General features: G+C 39.7%; 1 protein-coding gene across 16 annotated transcripts in view; it reads right to left on the bottom strand.

Moving 5' to 3' along the window:
• The window catches only part of LOC139384325 (transcription factor SOX-6-like), a 193,195-nt gene extending 178,834 nt beyond the window's left edge, over window positions 1-14,361 (bottom strand). For 4 of the 16 annotated variants that reach the window (XM_071129012.1, XM_071129008.1, XM_071129009.1 and 1 more), the window contains exons 1-2: window positions 14,034-14,207; window positions 11,253-11,361 (exon numbers count right to left, since the gene is read on the bottom strand). The gene's annotated coding sequence lies outside the window, so the exon portion shown is untranslated. Of the gene's footprint in view, window positions 1-11,252; window positions 11,362-11,694; window positions 11,930-13,006; window positions 13,412-14,033 lie in introns of those variants that run through there. The other 12 variants (XM_071129020.1, XM_071129016.1, XM_071129023.1 and 9 more) reach the window with 12 other exon arrangements.
• Window positions 14,362-18,985: the final 4,624 nt, after the last annotated feature.

Genomic DNA, 18,985 nt, shown 5'->3' with positions numbered 1-18,985 from the left:
TTCTTCTGGTTTCCTATGATGTCGGGTAATTGTTTAAACCTGAGTGGATATGGCAGAAGGTCTTTCTCTGCCTGCCAAGAAGAGAAAAAGTGCTCTGTAGCACTTTTCTCCTCCGTTTCGTTTCTCCCTTTCTAATTCAGTCCAACACAGGCTTCAAGGAAAGCCTCAGTGATTCCATGTTCATCTTGGAGAGCCAGCATTGGGGACGATCACTGACCACAAGTTGATCATGATGATGGTTTAATTAGAAGCCTCTCTCTAGGCTGGCCCCAGCCCAAACTCCTCCACCCTGCAGATGGTGACCAATAAATGTAGCTTCACCGAGGAAGAGGAGGAACATCCCTCCCCTGCTTACCATCAGCCCCACCCCTAACCAAGGACATAAAGTGTTCCTCCACTGTGACATTCAACCACAACCCAGGGTCTGGCGTGGTGTGTGTGTGTGTCTGTGTGTTCCACCAACGCTATTCACATTCAGGCACAAAACTCTCTCCCTGTCTCTCTCTCTAAACTGGTATAGAGCGACCACTCCTGCTTCCATATGAGAAGGGCTTAATGATAGCAGGTTTGTTCCAGTGTAATAATGGTGTTTATTAGGTGGCCGCAATTCAATTGACCACTACAGACTTGCTTTCACTGTGAGGAGAGATGTAAGTGATTGGTTATTTACAGGGGAAACCCTCCGGTCTCTGGGGTTGAGTAAGTTCAACACGGTCATACTTTCAGTTTGTGTGTCAGTGAAGTCATGTATGTGTTTGTCCTTCACATCAAGCTGGTGGTGGACGTCTGCAGCCCATCCAGTCCAGTGTGGCTAATCCTCAGCCAGGACACCCCGTCCCCTCGTTTCCCCTCCTCGCCTTCCCTTCCCCTTGTGCAACCTTCTCGTCAGCCACCCCTCCCCATCCCTCCAGCAGTCTGGGTTTTCCTCAGAGTGAGTGATTCTGTTTTTACATTGGTAGTTTGGAGTACAAATTGCCTCTTTGAGCATGTCCTAAACAAACTGACTGCTCTGAAAGCAAATGTTTGAACTTTTTTCCCCACTTAAAATACTTTTGTTTCTAAAAGAAAGTATTTTTTCCCTGACTCACTAATGAGAGAATGGATGAGTTTTAATTCAATTTCGATTTGTTTTCCACTTGGGTTGAAGCAAAATGTTCATATTTTCCGACATAGTGTTTATACTGTGCTGTGGTTAATATGTGCTGGCAGAGACAGAGACAGAGACAAAGACAGTGACAGAGACAGTGACAGAGACAGAGACAGAGCGAGAGACAGAGCGAGAGAGAGAGAGAGAGAGAGAGAGAGAGAGAGAGAGAGAGAGAGAGAGAGAGAGAGAGAGAACAAGAAGAATATAACAGCTCCTGCCCCTGCTATGCCAAATGACTGGTGAGGCAGTAGGACTTTGTCATGTGGAACACATTTCTAGGATATTTATTTATATACTGTATTGACACAAACTCTCCATTCTAGAGAGGCCCCAAGTAGATAAGCTGTAGCTCTGAGAGAGATGGACTCAGTAGCCTCAACCAATCACAGCTCCCTATACTGATGAGCAACACGAAAACATTTCTAGCACTCAGCTTTAAACTGTGAGTACTCACTCAAGCAGCCAAATACAGTGTTTATACAGCCTACTGTTGAAGAGGAGGGTTGACCAGCATTGTCCTTCTCAAAACAACTACAGTTCAATCTGCTCCAGTAGCAGGAGACTCAGTTCAGTCCACTTCCACAGTATCAGAGAGGTCTGGGGCGACACAGAGTACATTACCTTAGACGAACACTAACATCTGCTGAGTCCTCACAATGAGGAATGTTCAGACAAGCTGCTCTCAACCTCCGTCTCTCGTCTCCTCACCACTCCACACCACGAGGGCCTCTCTTTCTCTGTCCCTCTCTTCTCTCTCTGCCTCTCTCTCTCTTACTCCCTATCCCTCTCTTTCTCTCTGAACATAGGTATGAGTAAATTATATATGATGCAATAACTACATTCAAATTTTCTAAGAGAAGTCGAAAGAGAGAGAGAGCTTGTGGTTGAGTCTGCTGAAGCCATTTTCTCATGACGCACATACACCAAGTCAGTGTAAATAATCATGGAAGAAGGAAACAAAAGACCTGGATTTGTACCAGGGTAGACATTTTGGTTAACTTCATCAGAAAGTCAGCCACAAGAGCCCCCCCCCCCCCCCCCCCTCATTTCATTTATTTTTGCCATTATGCATTTGTGTAGGGAATCCTGAATTTGGCTCAATACATCCCAGATTTTCCAAATCATTTTCCAGGTCATTTTTAGTCACTTTGCCTATTCCATATGTGAGCAACTGATCAGTACTAGACCTTGCCACTAGGTCCAGTTCTTGGGTCCATGGGTCTATGTAAATGTTAGCATCTATCCATAGAAAAAGAGATACTGTAAAAGACCTGAGAGATTGTACCATCCATACTCAGTAAGCTTTTTCCAATGTATTATCTAAGAGATGGAGAATGGAGATAATTCATGCGCTGATGTCTCAGATTTCTGGGGCCTTTTTAATATTGCGTAGAAACTATTCTAAAATACTACTTACGAACAGAATTTAGAATGTTCGTACCCATAGACAAATTGTGATTTGTCAAACAATCCTACGCGCGTGATAAGCACACCGGTAGGAGATAACCATTGATAAATACCAATTGTTTTCAGCCTTGGCTCGTGTACAACCTTGGCTATTTGCATTGCGAAACGCTCCTAATTAACCATATATGGTCAAAATCATCAAAATGTAAAACCTGTGGGGAATATATAACGCCATACATTAAAAGACAAAGGCGCAACCAAAAAAAGCTTATAAAAAAATACTTTTTCAGAGACTTAAATAGCTCAGTTGTGGCTTGACTAGTAAAAATAAAAACATAGCTACAAAGAGAGGACCATTAGGAAAATTTACTCTCACAATTTCAAAAATGTTCAACATAAATTTCTCCCATTCTATGCTTGGTAAGCAGTTCCCTTATTCCACCACTATGCACTGTGCATACGCATGGTCATGACGGTTTCTACATTTACACACACTTTCAATCAAAAGTTCCTATTGATAAATCCCACACTTTGCGTGGAAATGATCCTATGCATGGTTTACGCACAGATTGCATTTACGTAATTCTTCAGGGACATGTGGAGGGGCAAGCTGTTTAATATGGGCTGATACTCCACACAGTCTTCCCCATCAAACTGCTGTGTGGTGAAGTCAAAGCTCGGGTGTTGCATTGTAAATCAAGGTGCCAAATCATATCTGATCAATTAGTGACCTTGTCTCATTACTTTGCACAGTAAACTTTGTGATCTATCATTTGGTGACAGTTTTGCAATGTATAAAAATGTGGATGGCAGTGGAGAGCCTTAAAAACAAATAGAACCCCAGTATTGTACAGCATCAGTGGTGCTGAGCGTCACGTCACTAAACTGCTCCCAGCATGCTTTACTCCGGAGCAGAGAGCAGGGAGCAGCGCAGCACAGATATGCCCGCTTAGTCAAAATCGTGGAGCATATTTTACATCTCATATCTGATGGAGCTGGCACATATCAGGCTAGCTGTCAGCCTCCAGGAACTGGCTAATGTCTAACTGCATTTGCAGTTTACAGGGACCTGCGAAAACAGAAGAGTACCGTGCTAACCCCAGCCTTACCCCACCTTAACCACAGCTTCACTGTGGAATACCCACAGGCAGATGCAAGAAGAAGATCACTTATTTTTCAGACCCAAAGAAGCTGAATGATCAAATATGAAATACAACATGTGTGGTTCTCCATATAGCATGGTTACCTTACTGTATATGCTCTAATGTTAAAGGGATACTTTGGGATTTTGGCAATGAGGACCTTTATCTCCTTCCCCAGAGTCAGATTAACTTGCGGACACCCTTTTCTTTTGATGTCTCTGTCCAGTAGTAGTGCAATGACTAGAAGTCTATGGGTGTCAGCTAGCATGCTACCTCTAACTTCCTTCCATACTGGACACAGAGACATAAAAATGTAAAAATCCTGAAGTATCCCTTTAAGTAGTAAAGGCTCATTTCATTTCAATTTCAGCTCATTACGAACCTATGCATAAAATATTTCAAGAGGAAAGGGAATTTCCTATTTTACATTTCCAAGTAAGACTATTCATGGGGCTTACATCATTCCCAGTAAGTTTATCCAGTTGGGTTTTCCTCATTACTAGTGTCACCAATCCTTCTTGTAAATGCTAATATCAATGGACAAAATGCATCCTGAATGTGATACATTGTAATTAGAACAGGGTGACGGGCATACAAAGTTTTCTTCCTGGTACCTCGCTCTCACCCAGAGAGCTGCCCATGTTGGTTTCCAGTTTGATATTTCCATAGTGTCCTTTTGTACTAAGTCCTTGGCAGCAGCCAGCCCAAGGGAAGGCCTGATCCAAACACAATGGGGGATCACAAGGGAAGGCCTGATCCAAACACAATGGGGGATCACAAGGGAAGGCCTGATCCAAACACAATGGGGGATCACAAGGGAAGGCCTGATCCAAACACAATGGGGGATCACAAGGGAAGGCCTGATCCAAACACAATGGGGGATCACAAGGAAAGGCCTGATCCAAACACAATGGGGGATCACAAGGGAAGGCCTGATCCAAACACAATGGGGGATCACAAGGGAAGGCCTGATCCAAAAACAATGGGGGATCACAAGGAAAGGCCTGATCCAAACACAATGGGGGATCACAAGGAAAGGGTTGTTCTGAGGCCTTTGTGTTCGAGCAGCGTAGAGGCCCACATTGCAGTAATCTCTCTTCCCTCGTTCTCTCACAATACCCAACCTCAGATCTTCTCCAATTCAGGAAGGACAGAGACCACAATGCACTGTCGAACAAACCAACAAGGAACTGTTGACCCCGGCCCGTTTGGAGAAATATGCAACAAGGTCACTAACTAATAACAAGTCATGTAAATCATTGAACGCAAGAGTGGGATTTCATGGCCTTTCCACAATAAAGGTTATGAATAAAAACTGCCAATGAAAACAGTGTATATAGAACATGAAATATCACTGTCAATGTCAACGGTTGACATGACAATAACGTAAACTAAATCATGTCTATTCTGAGGGCTAAAATAAAACAGGCAGCCACACCTAGAGACTAGATAAAGAAAACTAAACTTTCCACAAAAGGTGGAAAAATGATAGGTGTATTGAGAGAAGCATACAGGAGCCGACCGCTTGCACACTCCTAGGGAAAGATGACAACACTCGGCTGCTTCAGTGTACTGTGCTAACTGTGAGCCGAGCAAGGGCTCCCAAAACCACTGCATTTGAATTACAGGCAGCACTGTGGGCCTCTTCGATATGGAAATAGAGCCAGCCATCTTCACACATGGACTGTGCAAATCTTCATGTGACTCATAGAAACAATGAGCTGTACTAATTCCTCCAGCTGACAGTGCTACTGATTACCGTCCCCTACAGAAACAGCCCTGTGTCAAAAACACACGGCCACCAAGGCCCCTCCAATTAATTCTACATATTAATGTATGATTTTTAAAAAGAGAGAATTCAACAGAGGCTGTTGCATTTTGAAGTCTAACTTAATTATGCACAACTATGCTTTGGATGAAAATAAATTGTCCAATTATTTTGCAGTCCAAACGTGAAACATATTCAATGGGTGAGTGAATGAAACAGTTCAAATTGTACCTCTTTGGTGAGTTATGAAATGATATTGTTCATGTGAAGTGATACAATTACTCAAAATGTACATTGGTTTAGCTTTATTTATACCCGTGTAAAATACTAATGCTAATTTTTAAATCAGAATGTTCCAACCCAGTTCCCTACCAAACACTTAACAGCTAATGTGACACTAGAGGTCTGGTTGATTCTATAGGGAAATCTCTCTCTATCTCTCTCTGGTACTGTACCTTGGTCTTCAACATGTAATGTGACACTAGAGGTCTGGTTGATTCTATAGGGAAATCTCTCTCTATCTCTCTCTGGTACTGTACCTTGGTCTTCAACATGTAATGTGATACTAGAGGTCTGGTTGATTCTATAGGGAAATCTCTCTCTATCTCTCTCTGGTACTGTACCTTGGTCTTCAACATGTAATGTGATACTAGAGGTCTGGTTGATTCTATAGGGAAATCTCTCTCTATCTCTCTCTGGTACTGTACCTTGGTCTTCAACATGTAATGTGATACTAGAGGTCTGGTTGATTCTATATAGGGAAATCTCTCTCTATCTCTCTCTGGTACTGTACCTTGGTCTTCAACATGTAATGTGATACTAGAGGTCTGGTTGATTCTATAGGGAAATCTCTCTCTATCTCTCTCTGGTACTGTACCTTGGTCTTCAACATGTAATGTGATACTAGAGGTCTGGTTGATTCTATATAGGGAAATCTCTCTCTATCTCTCTCTGGTACTGTACCTTGGTCTTCAACATGTAATGTGATACTAGAGGTCTGGTTGATTCTATAGGGAAATCTCTCTCTATCTCTCTCTGGTACTGTACCTTGGTCTTCAACATGTAATGTGATACTAGAGGTCTGGTTGATTCTATAGGGAAATCTCTCTCTATCTCTCTCTGGTACTGTACCTTGGTCTTCAACATGTAATGTGATACTAGAGGTCTGGTTGATTCTATATAGGGAAATCTCTCTCTATCTCTCTCTGGTACTGTACCTTGGTCTTCAACATGTAATGGGATACAGGTGCTGATGGTTTTCAATTTAAAGAAAAGGATGCACTCAACCTTTTTAATTGAATGTATGTAGTTCATGTAATCTCACAGCAGAAGTCATCTGGACTAGAGGTCAACAGATTAATTGGAATGGCCGATTAAATAGGGCCGATTTCAAGATTTCATAACAATCGGAAATCGGTACTTTTGGGCGCCGATTTGCCGATTTTTAGGCAAGTCAGTTAAGAACACATTCTTATTTTCAATGACGGCCTAGGAACGGTGGGTTAACTGCCTCGTTCAGGGGCAGAACGACAGATTTTCACCTTGTCAGCTCAGGGGATCCAATCTTGCAACCTTACAGTTAACGAGTCCAACGCAATAACGACCTGCCTCTCTCTCGTTGCACTCCACAAGGAGACTGCCTGGTACGCGAATGCAGTAAGCCAAGGTAAGTTGCTAGCTAGCATTAAACTGATCTGATAAAAAACAATCAATCATAATCACTAGTTAACTACACATGGTTGATGATATTACTAGATATTATCTAGCGTAACCCACCATATAATCTGACTGAGCATACAAGCATACAAGTATCTAAGTATCTGACTGAGCGGTGGTAGGCAGAAGCAGGTGCGTGAACATTCATTCAAACAGCACTTTTGTGCGTTTTGCCAGCAGCTCTTTGTTGTGCGTCAAGCATTGCGCTGTTTATGACTTCAAGCCTATCAACTCCCGAGATGAGCCTGGTGTAACCGAAGTGAAATGGCTGGCTAGTTAGCGCGCGCTAATAGCGTTTCAAACGTCTGAGCCTTCTAGTAGTTGTTCCACTTGCTCTGCATGGGTAACGCTGCTTCGATGGTGGCTGTTGTCGTTGTGTTGTTGGTTCGAGCCCAGGGAAGAGCGAGGAGAGGGACGGAAGCTATACTGTTACACTGGCAATACTAAAGTGCCTATAAGAACATCCAATAGTCAAAGGTTAATGAAATACAAATGGTATAGAGGGAAATAGTCCTATAATTCCTATAATAACTACAACCTAAAACTTCTTACCTGGAAATATTGAAGACTCATGTTAAAAGGAACCACCAGCTTTCATATGTCCTCATGTTCTGAGCAAGGAACTGAAACGTTAGCTTTCTTACATAGCACATATTGCACTTTTACTTTCTTCTCCAACACTTTGTTTTTGCATTATTTAAACCAAATTGAACATGTTTCATTATTTACTTGAGGCTAAATTGATTTTATTGATGTATTATATTAAGTTAAAATAAGTGTTCATTCATTCAGTATTGTTGTAATTGTCCTTATTACAAATAAAAAATATTTTTAAAAATCGGCCGATTAATCGGCATCGGCTTTTTTGGTCCTCCAATAATCGGTATCGGTATCGGCGTTGAAAAATCCTAATGGTCGACCTCTAATCTGGACCCAAGGTTACTAAGAAGAAAACAATGAAAGCCTTTATAAAGAAACAACACATTTAGCTTGGACTGCAGCTAAAACACAAATAACTGCACAGACATGTCCCGATGTGCAGTAGATTCAGAATCCTTATTTTAATCTAAAGCAAGACCGCAATTTGGGAATGTAGTTAAAGCCCAGATAAGTATACCGTAGCCTAGCTAATGTCCACTTAAAATTCTGAAAAAAATCTTAAGAATGATGATAACTATGTATGCGGATTTACGCATCTATCTCACCAAGACCATGTGTCTAATCATTAATCTACAGTATCCATCTTCAAGACTTGAAAATCATCTGTGTCTGTACAGTTAGATTGCTAGCCTCTGGATGCCCCCATTGTCTGATACTGATGTCTCACTGGAACCATTGATTTCATCAATATTTCAAGACTCACCCATCACCCATGAGTGGTGAGAATGGTTTGTACTGAGAGGCGTACATTTTCTCTGGGAACAAAACCATTTCATTCAGAGATGCAGCCTGGACCCTCTCTAGACTGTCAACGTTGGAAATGAAAAGATCCTTGAGATGTGTTCACCTCAAGCCAGAAAGGGCATAAAAAGATGTGAGGATTCTTTGAAAGTCATTTTAGGCACGTTTCATTTACATTTCCAGTCTTCACTTCATTTATTAAAACTGCATTCACAGTTTGTATAATGAGAATTAAAATCATTGTACATTAGTAAAGAGCATCTTTTTTTAATTGTGTCATACAAGAAGATCATAACGGTGCCAGATCTGAAGGTGCCAAAGCACTTCAATAACACACGTTGAGAACTTGAAGAATAAAAATCAGAGGACTACAAAAGAAAGACTCCTGTAATGAACATGTTGCCATCGGTTTTGATCATTGTTGAAATTTTCTGCTGCAAATTAGCTAACACTTATAAAGACAGATGTCACAACATGCGCTGCCACATTTATTATCCCCAGAAATCCTCTCCCTTCCGCTGCCACACGCCCTACCTTTACCAGGCCTGCTGTTGTTTACCTGCTTCTCTCATCTTGTTTATCATTAGGCCTCGGCTGCCACTCCACTCCCCCTCAGACATGGAGAGAAGAGGAGAGGAGAGGGGGACTAGTACCTGAGCCAGCCTCAACTCAACTGCCTCCTGTGCTCTTTCCCTGCCAGCCTGCATCCAAGGAGCAACATCTCTCTCATTATTCATACTGTAACTGCGGCAAGTATTACTATCGCACTGACTGATTCAAAATCTCAATTGGAAAAACAAGAAGTTAAAAAAGGAGAGACTTAAGTGAAGATTGCATCTGTCATGGATGACCTGATCCAGTAACCCCCTGACAGACAGACTATCACAAGCCAAGCACAGCAAAGTGTCTGGGGTACAACAAGAAGGAACAGACGTGCACCGTACACACACGCACGCAGATTTACTCGTAGCACTCGTATCATTTTACCTCATTAACTCATAATCATTAGGCCCAACATAAATATCCAATATAGCTCAACTTATTAAATTCATAAAGTTACTGTAAAGTACTCTACATAATGTAGGCTATATATAAAGGCAAGGTGTTATTTCTCATGCTATTAGAGCAATAGCAATATGCAAGTTATAATATCATTTTGAGGGCAAAGAATTCAGTTTGGCAAGGGAATTAGCTACGGATAAACCAAGGCCATACAATTAAACCAACAATTCAACTTACTTTACCTCATGGTTCTAGGATGCAGAAGTCTGTCTTAAGCATAATCACTAATGAAACCAGCTGAATGAAGGGCTAAAATAATCCACAGACAGAACAACAGTACACTTTCAATACACTTTTCTTATTCTTATTTTCTTATTTCAGTCTTCATTGTCAATTAATATTTCAAACTACTGAAGCACAGAAAGATCCCATACATATCCATTGTGTCCTATAATAGTTGTCTCTGAGGCTATTATGAAGTGGCACTGATGTAGCAGTTAACAGATCAGACTCAGTAAAAGCAACCATTGATGCAAAATGCACATACCAAAAACATACAAGAAAGACATGTGTAAATGTTTTCAAATCATTATAAATATTTTCAAATGACCAAACCCATTAGTCATCAATGTCAAATACTGTGTACACGTACATAGGCCTACATACATTCAACATGCGCACACACGCGCACGCACATGCACACACGCATGCACGCACGCACGCACACACACACACACACACACACACACACACACACACACACACAGTCAATAGAGTGATGAACTAACACTATGTGATAAGAGTAGTAATGTATTCCACAGTAGGTAAGATACCCCTTTGAGACAACAGTCCAAGGACCAGCTCACATCATGTATTTGAAAGGGAACCATTCAAAGTTAATTTAATGCTCCAGTTTTAAATTGACACAGCACTGTAATGCCTGGTCTACACCCTGCCTCCTTAGAGAGCAAATCAACATTCAATTAAACACACATGGTAGGCTACTGACCCTATACCTGTCTACCCAGCTTCATGAAGCTATTTGCTGTGCATGATATACAAAGCACAAAATAATTGACAAAATATATATACAACATATTCTGTAAACTAACAATAGCCTGGTTTGAAATTAAAAAAAACATCCCCTTCTGCATGTTGTCTTACTGACATCTAAAACCACATAATTTCCATAGACTCAATAACTAAAATCAAGCATTGCATATGCTTTGTGCTCACACATATTTTTCAAAATATGATCAATATTGTGGTCAAGTGTATTATAAACTCACATTGCAGGTCTAGATTGCGCTGTCAATAATGACAATATTTCAGCACTGTCTAATCAAAAGCAATACATTCAACCCTCAGGAAAACAATACATTCATCAAACGTAAACGTATGTAACAGTATTAGGCTACTAAATAGGACAACATTTGTTCTAATAATTAAAAAAATATTGTTATTGTTTTGCTCATCATTCACGGTCGTTTAATGACAGAAAATGGGTTTCCAATTCTTAAATTCGTCTCGCAACATGCAACTCTATTGATCTGGGATTGAATGGGGGATCTATTTAAACAAGAGAGCCACCGTGAAAGAGCGTCGAGCACAGGCTGTGAAGTATGCGGTTTCGGTATGTCAAAATGCACTTCTAAATCTCTGAACTTACTGGCACCATATGCGTCAGGGAGTCGATATCTTTATGCCGGATCCAGTTCGGAAATGTTTTTCTCTCTCGCAAAACCACAAGTTCCTCTGAAGTCCACGTGCAGATAGTCCTGAAAAATCAAACAGTAGGAAATACATGACATGTTACAATAGGTGAGATTTCAAACCATAAATCTGAATCAAAATGCAAAATATGCACCAAAATGGTTAATAAAGCATTTAAATCAACGTTCATCATCGTATTAAAAGTGAAACAAATAATGCAACATCCGGGATAATATAGACCTAATCAATATAACCTTTGATTTCAATAACAGCTTTGTGTACAAGACAATCAACGCGCAACACAAAGAGCAAGAGGTCAATTTTAAATATTATCTGTAGTCAATGCATGTCTACAAAAAAGTTGGTAAATTTAAATTATAAAAATCGATTACATCTACCATATTATTCATATTATATTGTAATGTTCCTTTCATCCGTTTTATTGCAGTGTGGGGCGACTGTATCCTACGTTTCTTTTATAGTATTTAGAGTGCGTAAAAAATAAACAAAGATGTGCAGAAACGGAGAGAAAAGGGACCTGGCAATCGCGGAGTCATTTTTTATTTCCCTGATAAAATACGAGTTGAAACAGCCGTGCAGTGAACCATCAACAGAACTCCTTTGCTCCTCACTAATTTGTTACAGGCAGTGTTAAACTGTCCGTCAGAGGAAAAACTATCTCATATTGAGCAGCCAGACAGTGCCGAGTGTCCCTGTATAGCAATCAGGACAATGTGCTGAATTGGCAGTCTAATTATAAATGTGCCATTTAGACTTCCATTGGGCTCCGGTGCCACCTTACCTTATGAGGGAACTTGCACTCTCAACTAACAACAACTGTTCAAAACAAAATACCATTACGAGACCAACTTCACCCGAACAGAGGAACGAGCCGGACGATTGTTTTTCACCCATGCAGCCTCTCTCAATTAAGATATGATTTTATTATTAGACACCGGATTATTCTGACGGTCTGGACACTATTTGGAAGTAAAATAGGAGAAAGCTGTCTTTAATGAAGGTTTCAGATTCCGCATACTGAGTGGGCACCGCAATCCTATTGTATTTATTTCAAATATTAAGAAAAAAAAGGAGCATAGGAATATTCCCCGGTAGCAATAGGTCTAGGCTACATTAGGCTATAGAGTCCAGATTTGCAGTGACAGAGATATCCTCTGTATTCCTCCTCTCATACTTTAAGAACTAAGCTATCCATTGTCTGCTTTCTCTGTTTCTATTCAAATTTGTTATCACTGCTTGTGCAGAAGTTAGAAAAAAAGCTTTATCTGAGACTGCGAGTGTCTTATTTTGGGAAACACCTTGTAAATGATGGGCTATCTTCACACAACAGACAAGTTCACACGAACTGCGTTGCATTTGTCCTCCCACTACCTTGGTATACAATCGTGTTTTTGTCAAAATCTCAAGTACCTTCAAAAGCCACGTGTGACATTAAAATAGCTAAATATCTGATTATAGCCTAATACGCGGTAAAAGTTATTGTTAAAAAAAATCCAAAAATGAGGGAAACTCTATCCAATCTATAACACTTAGAAACAAATAAAATGTCATTATTTAGAATATTTAGCATACAATTAAACCTGTGCATTCAAGTATCTGCAATGTATCTATAACCAGATTCACACCTGTCCATGAAAGGGAAAGACAATAGTGCAAAAGAGACAAAAATAATTACACCAGATGACTTACGTTAGTCCCTAAAACCGTCCGAGAGCAGCGCTTTGTAGGCTTGTAGGGAAGCCTTGTCCGTGTATATCGTCTCTAAATGGGATAGCCTTTCGAGGAGTAGTTGGATTTAATTGATGGTTTATGCATTATTTTAAGATCGATTTGCCTGACCTCCAGCTAAAGTTAAGGCAGAGTGAATTCCCAACCTCCTACAACATAGGAAACAATTACGAATATAAATGTTTTACACTGAATTATAATTCAGGTCGAACGATGAATATAGATTACTTAGAGTTTTGAAGAAAGACAACTAAATAAACCATATGCTCAAGTTCGAAGAAACTTGTAAATCTTGCATCCAGAAAGATCAGGGAGAAAGGAAGGGTATGGAAGGGGACCTAGAGCAATGCGCACGTCATTGTCAATGAATAGTACCGCTCTGTGGACAAAGGTGCAATTGCCTCCCAGTCCCACAGGAGGAAGTTATTGAGCATCCGGATAGCAACACCATAACAAAACACACATAGCTTGATGATTATTTTTTAAGAGTTGAATTTCGCGACAAGACTTTGTGGATGCGTAACCAACAATGAAATAAAAAGGGTTGCGGGTAATTAATACAGTCTACTCCAAACCTACCTAGCTGTATGTTGCTTAAATCAGTAGCCTAACTGCTCATCAAGTGAAATATAGAGCTGTTGATATCAATACCTCGAGACGCACAAGTTACACAAGTCTCCTGTGTCGGTAAATAAAACAGGGCATCATTGTTACAGTAGCTATCCAAACCTTTCCAGAGAACGCTTGCGCTTGACTTTTCACGTACTCTGTTTTCGTTATTGCGTTTACCACGAATCTCGCGATTGAGAAGCAATAAATAAGAATGTTATCATATTCCCCTCACAAAAAAACGAGAGAGAAAACAGTTTTAACACCCCTATTGACATCGAATGAAGCGAACTCGGTTACGTACCAACAAAAACAGGCTAAATAACGCAGTTTACATGAAAACACGATTACAACATGTTAAAACTAAGCACGTTTTTACCTTCAGATCAGTCGAGAAAAGAGAGCTGCAGGTCCTAACGGTATCGTATCCCGAGTCTTGTGTTTCACGCTATATTACGTTAAAACACAACGATTACTATCTGTAGAGAAAAGGAAAGAGAACTAAAGTATGTTGTGGTTCCCACTGGCTATATGAGGGGATCCCGTTCTTTCTATGAAGTTTAATTGTCAAAACTGCAAGGAGCTTTTGTTGTTATCTATCCTCTTTATCTCCCTCTCTCTCGGAGACAAGAGAAGACGATGCAGAGCTGTCAATCTTGGCAATCAATGTGAGCGGCCATGTCGCAAGTATTCAAAGCATTTCCCGTCGTGCAACATCAGAAAGAGAGTGGCCAGGGCATTGATCTGAGGAAGGCAAAGAGGCAGGACTCCCCCTCCCAGCCCAGACAAGAGATGCGAAAGAGAGAGAGAGAGAGAGAGAGAGGGAGAGAGAGAGAGAGAGAGAGAGAGCGAGAGAGAGAGCGAGAGGGAGAGAGAGTTTAGTGAGTGATTAGACAGAGGGAGATTTTGCTCTTGATTTGATTAAATTGAAAAAAATATCCGATTATTACACAGCAGCACAATTGAAAGTCGAGACAACATAATTTGCACTTGAACAAACTCCAATAACAGTTATTGTCCTATTTATCTGTAAAGTGGACTATTTAAGACATTATTTGTTTGTCTTTTGCCTTACTCTAAATTAATGGAACAATTGTATCAACAGCACATGCCAGAAACGCACTTCAGAGTTGAAGACAGAAAACTACTCGGTTAGGGGTTAGTTATACTGTACCTATAATATAACACTGCTGGCCTTTATAACAGATCAACGGAAGCTTTGATATGAAGTGACGTGTAAAGAACTCGAGTGTCAACCTTACCACTCTATGACAAACGATACTTGGCATAGGCGAAAACAGTCATGTAGTAGGAATACATTGATACATTGTAGCCTATAGCCTATATTGTTAATTTAAGCGTTATATAGAGGAAGTATAAGTTAATACAGGAAAGCAAAAGGCAATTAATAAAGTATTCCCCCCCCAAAAATGACCCATAATTTCAAATATAAAATGATAATCTCTCTCAAATCTCTCTCTCTCAGGGAGCCCGCCTGTTTCTATTCGTCTGATCTGTATAACATATGATCAATAGCTGCAAGGTTTATGGTGTTAGTTATAACTCAATATATCACTTTTATAAAATAAACAAATCATTTACTGCAAGTCATTGATTATCCCATGGCTTCCTATTCATAAGAAAACATCTTATGATATTTACACATAACGTTAAGAGATGGATGTGCTATTGTCTTTTCAATACACACAATAGATTATAGACTTTGACGGTTTGTTTTGGTTGACATAGCCTTCAGTTTATGCAAACAAAAAAACATGTTATTAATGATTGAAACAACCAGTGCTAGGTCAACTTGTTTCAGAAAAGTATTTAAATCAAGAAGCATAAATGTAAAAAAATATATTGGTAGCCCACCAGAACACTTACTTATTACTTTACATATAATAGGCTGCATTTTCAAATGTAAATTAGGTGCCATTTTATATATCAAAATAATATTTGGGTCACTAGGCCTACCAAGGAAATGTTTTCCGCCTCCTTGAACATTCAATATAAAATATTTCAAAGGCTTAAATAGAATGCCTGGCATTTATTATAGGCTAAATTCCATAGAAATTTAGAGGAGTAAAATCACTTCTCAAGAGTTCTACAGTAGCCTGCTATGCATCCTCAAAATCGTAAAAGACAAGAAACAAATGCATAGCCTTCATCAATGGGCTGTATCGACCAAACTCTAGCGAACATAATTAACGACATATAGAACAAACATTTTTCAACAGTAGGCTATATAGCTCGATATTAGATGGACAAGTGTTCTGGGGAATAATAGTTCAACACCTTTGTCAGCTGTAAATGTAGGTAGGCTACAGTGAAGAAAAGTAACGGTCCACCGCGGGGCGATATACAGGCTACAGGTAAGAGGTAAGTAAGCACAGGTTGCAGCACACTGAGAGGCACTTGAGTTACGCGCTGTCTTCATCTACACTCAACAGAATCACTATCCCGCACCATCATCAATTAAAATGAATCCCAACAACAATATGACATAAGGAACAATGCGATAGCTTGTTGAAAATGTAAAGGAAAAAGTTTGTAATATACAGCATAGACGGACAAAACAAAGTACGACCAAACCTTTAACACTCGCTTTCAAGAAGAGCAGGACAATGGTTTCATTCATTCAATAGGTAAATAAGACAATGTTGTACTTACAATGACAGGGACAGAAGCAGTAGGAAATACTGTTTGTTAACTGAAGAGTCACATAGGGATAAAAAGAGGGGAGGAGAAGACGTGGGAAATAGAGAGAGAGAGAGCGAGAGAGAAAGAGAGAGAGAGAACACAGCCCCTTCACAAATCTCCTCGCATCTGCTCTGGCTCTTCTCTGTCTTTCATTTTCACATTTTCACATTCCTTTTGTTCAAGAGAAAATCATATCCACACGTCACATCTTTTTATTATTCATTTGGAGCATTACATTCAACACAGCAAACCTAACGCACTGCAAACTTTTCCTCGCAATAAGTGCGTTGTCTCCTTTTGTTCTGAAATGTAAATGTATAAGTCAAACCAGTTCATCTTCGCAAATGAAAAAAACTTAATGCTCACCAAGCTCCCCAAAACACCTGGAGCAGAATACTCAGGTATTGTTTCATTTGATATATTTTTTATATTGATAAGTTCTACAGGAACAAAGGAGTGTAAGTACTAGTAATGATGGAGAACACTTGTTTTATTATAAAATGGTCCAAGGAGACTTTGCGTGGATTTTCTACTGGATCTTAAACGAGAACGAAGAAACGCATTGCTCTTCAATGACGATGCAGGCAAGAGATTCCTCAAATTTGAAAAACAAGGATATTGGTACATTTTGGATTTCCCTCTGAGGTACAAGATTCAAATGTGTTCTTTCAATTAGTTAGAATTTCAGTGTGGTTAATGTTAAAGACAATTTAAACATATCTTAGCTGTGTAACTATTCGTAAAGTCATATTGTACATAGGCCTACACTGTGTTGAAATCAAGAGGCCTATTGTGTTTTTGATTATGAAAAATTGACGTGTGCGATGCATATTGCTGAGAGCAATGTGTTTAATCATTAATTCATTAACTAAAGTTCTTACTGACATTTCATGTAACATTTTGTATTTTCGTGTTTCATTTATTTAACAGTAGAAAGGTAAGCTAGCGCCATTCAAAGAGCAGTTAAGCGTACTTGTTAGACGTGACTCATACGCCACCTTTCGGTGACTTTGGGAATTTCCTCTTGTCCTTCTCGCTTATGAAACACAGTATGTAAACTTAATTTGAAACACAGAGGCAAGACATGGTTTGAGGTAGACAAATTAGTTGATGCCGTTTTGAATTCAACTCCAAGCTACTAAAACAACGCAATTCAATATACTAAATAAATAATAGTTACAATTTGTCAGCCTAAAAAGCTTACCGTAACACGATGAACATTTACACCATAATCTGGTCTCATTGAATGTGGTTTAAAATGTTTTTTTGGTTCACTGTGCTAATTAGTGTTCTAAATGTGGCCAGATATGGCTATGGAGATAACTATAATAATAAGATGCAACTAATTTGATAATTTACAACTCTTGAATACGTCAATTAATTTATAATTGATTAACTGTTGATTACATGGATACATAATTTTTTTCTGTGAAGGAAGTGCAGGAACTGAAGGAAGTGCAGATTATTGGCTCTTGGTCTTCCGGTGCACATAACCAGGCAACTGCCTGCATAAAGAGAGAGATTGTGTCAGTCCAACTGGTTGGGGTAAGGCAGCAGCATACATCCCATTTACATATCCTGAGCTACTTTGATGCATCTTGAAATGGAAGTCTAGCCTATTAATATTTGAAAAAGAGAGTGCATGAAAATCAACATTTTTGTTACATTAAATTAACATGTGTTCTTCTCCTGTTCTGCATGGTTAATTAGAGAACACTATTCTGTCAGAGGATATGGGGGCGGGTGCCATGTGATTTGTTGGGTTAGCACCAGAGCCATTCAACAACACGTTACATACATGTCAGCTTCATGTCAGAGTTTAGCTTCATGGCAGAGTTTAGCTTCATGTCAGAGTTTAGCTTCATGTCAGAGTTTAGCTTCATGGCAGAGTTTAGCTTCATGGCAGAGTTTAGCTTCATGGCAGAGTTTAGCTTCATGGCGGAGTTTAGCTTCATGTCGGAGTTTAGCTTCATGGCAGAGTTTAGCTTCATGGCAGTATCTTTTTAAATCATACATGATTACAGGGGCTCCTGAAAAGGTGTGGAAGCCTCCTCCATATGACATCATCCAGGAAACAAATGACTGCAACAGAAGTTGAGAAAAAAGGGTTTCAATTCAGATCAGTGATAGAATAATTTATTCAAAGAAATGTGCAAAGACAATGGATATGATTTTCACATACTGTCAGAGTCAAAATGGCATGTCCCTTTGTAGTAAAGCAATAGATGAAAAGGAAACCCGGACCATAAGGTCTAAACTGTAAGCTTTTGAACAATAAACACCGCCTCACTACCTTTGTGAGATCAATACAATGACAAAGCAAGTGATGGTGTGCATTGCAGAGGAGCCATAAAGAACAGAACATAACAAACTGCAACATATTATGTGGCAGGAAACAAGAAGGGATCAATTAACTGTTGGTGGTCGGAAAACCAATTCATTATGACGTTTTGTGTTGATGGCAAGACTTTAGAAACATTTTAATTATAGATAATAGCTTCATGGGAGGGACATGTGTGCAACATATTTTATCATAATGCTGAACATAGGCCCTTTTCAAGTTGAGGTCGTGATCCTTTGGGAGCTGTCAACAAGATAGGTTTTTATCTCAATAAAGGAATGGCTAAC

This window comes from Oncorhynchus clarkii, chromosome 26, assembly GCF_045791955.1.
Source record: "Oncorhynchus clarkii lewisi isolate Uvic-CL-2024 chromosome 26, UVic_Ocla_1.0, whole genome shotgun sequence".
NCBI lineage: Eukaryota > Metazoa > Chordata > Actinopteri > Salmoniformes > Salmonidae > Oncorhynchus > Oncorhynchus clarkii.
This window is presented reverse-complemented; position numbering and strand designations above follow the sequence as displayed.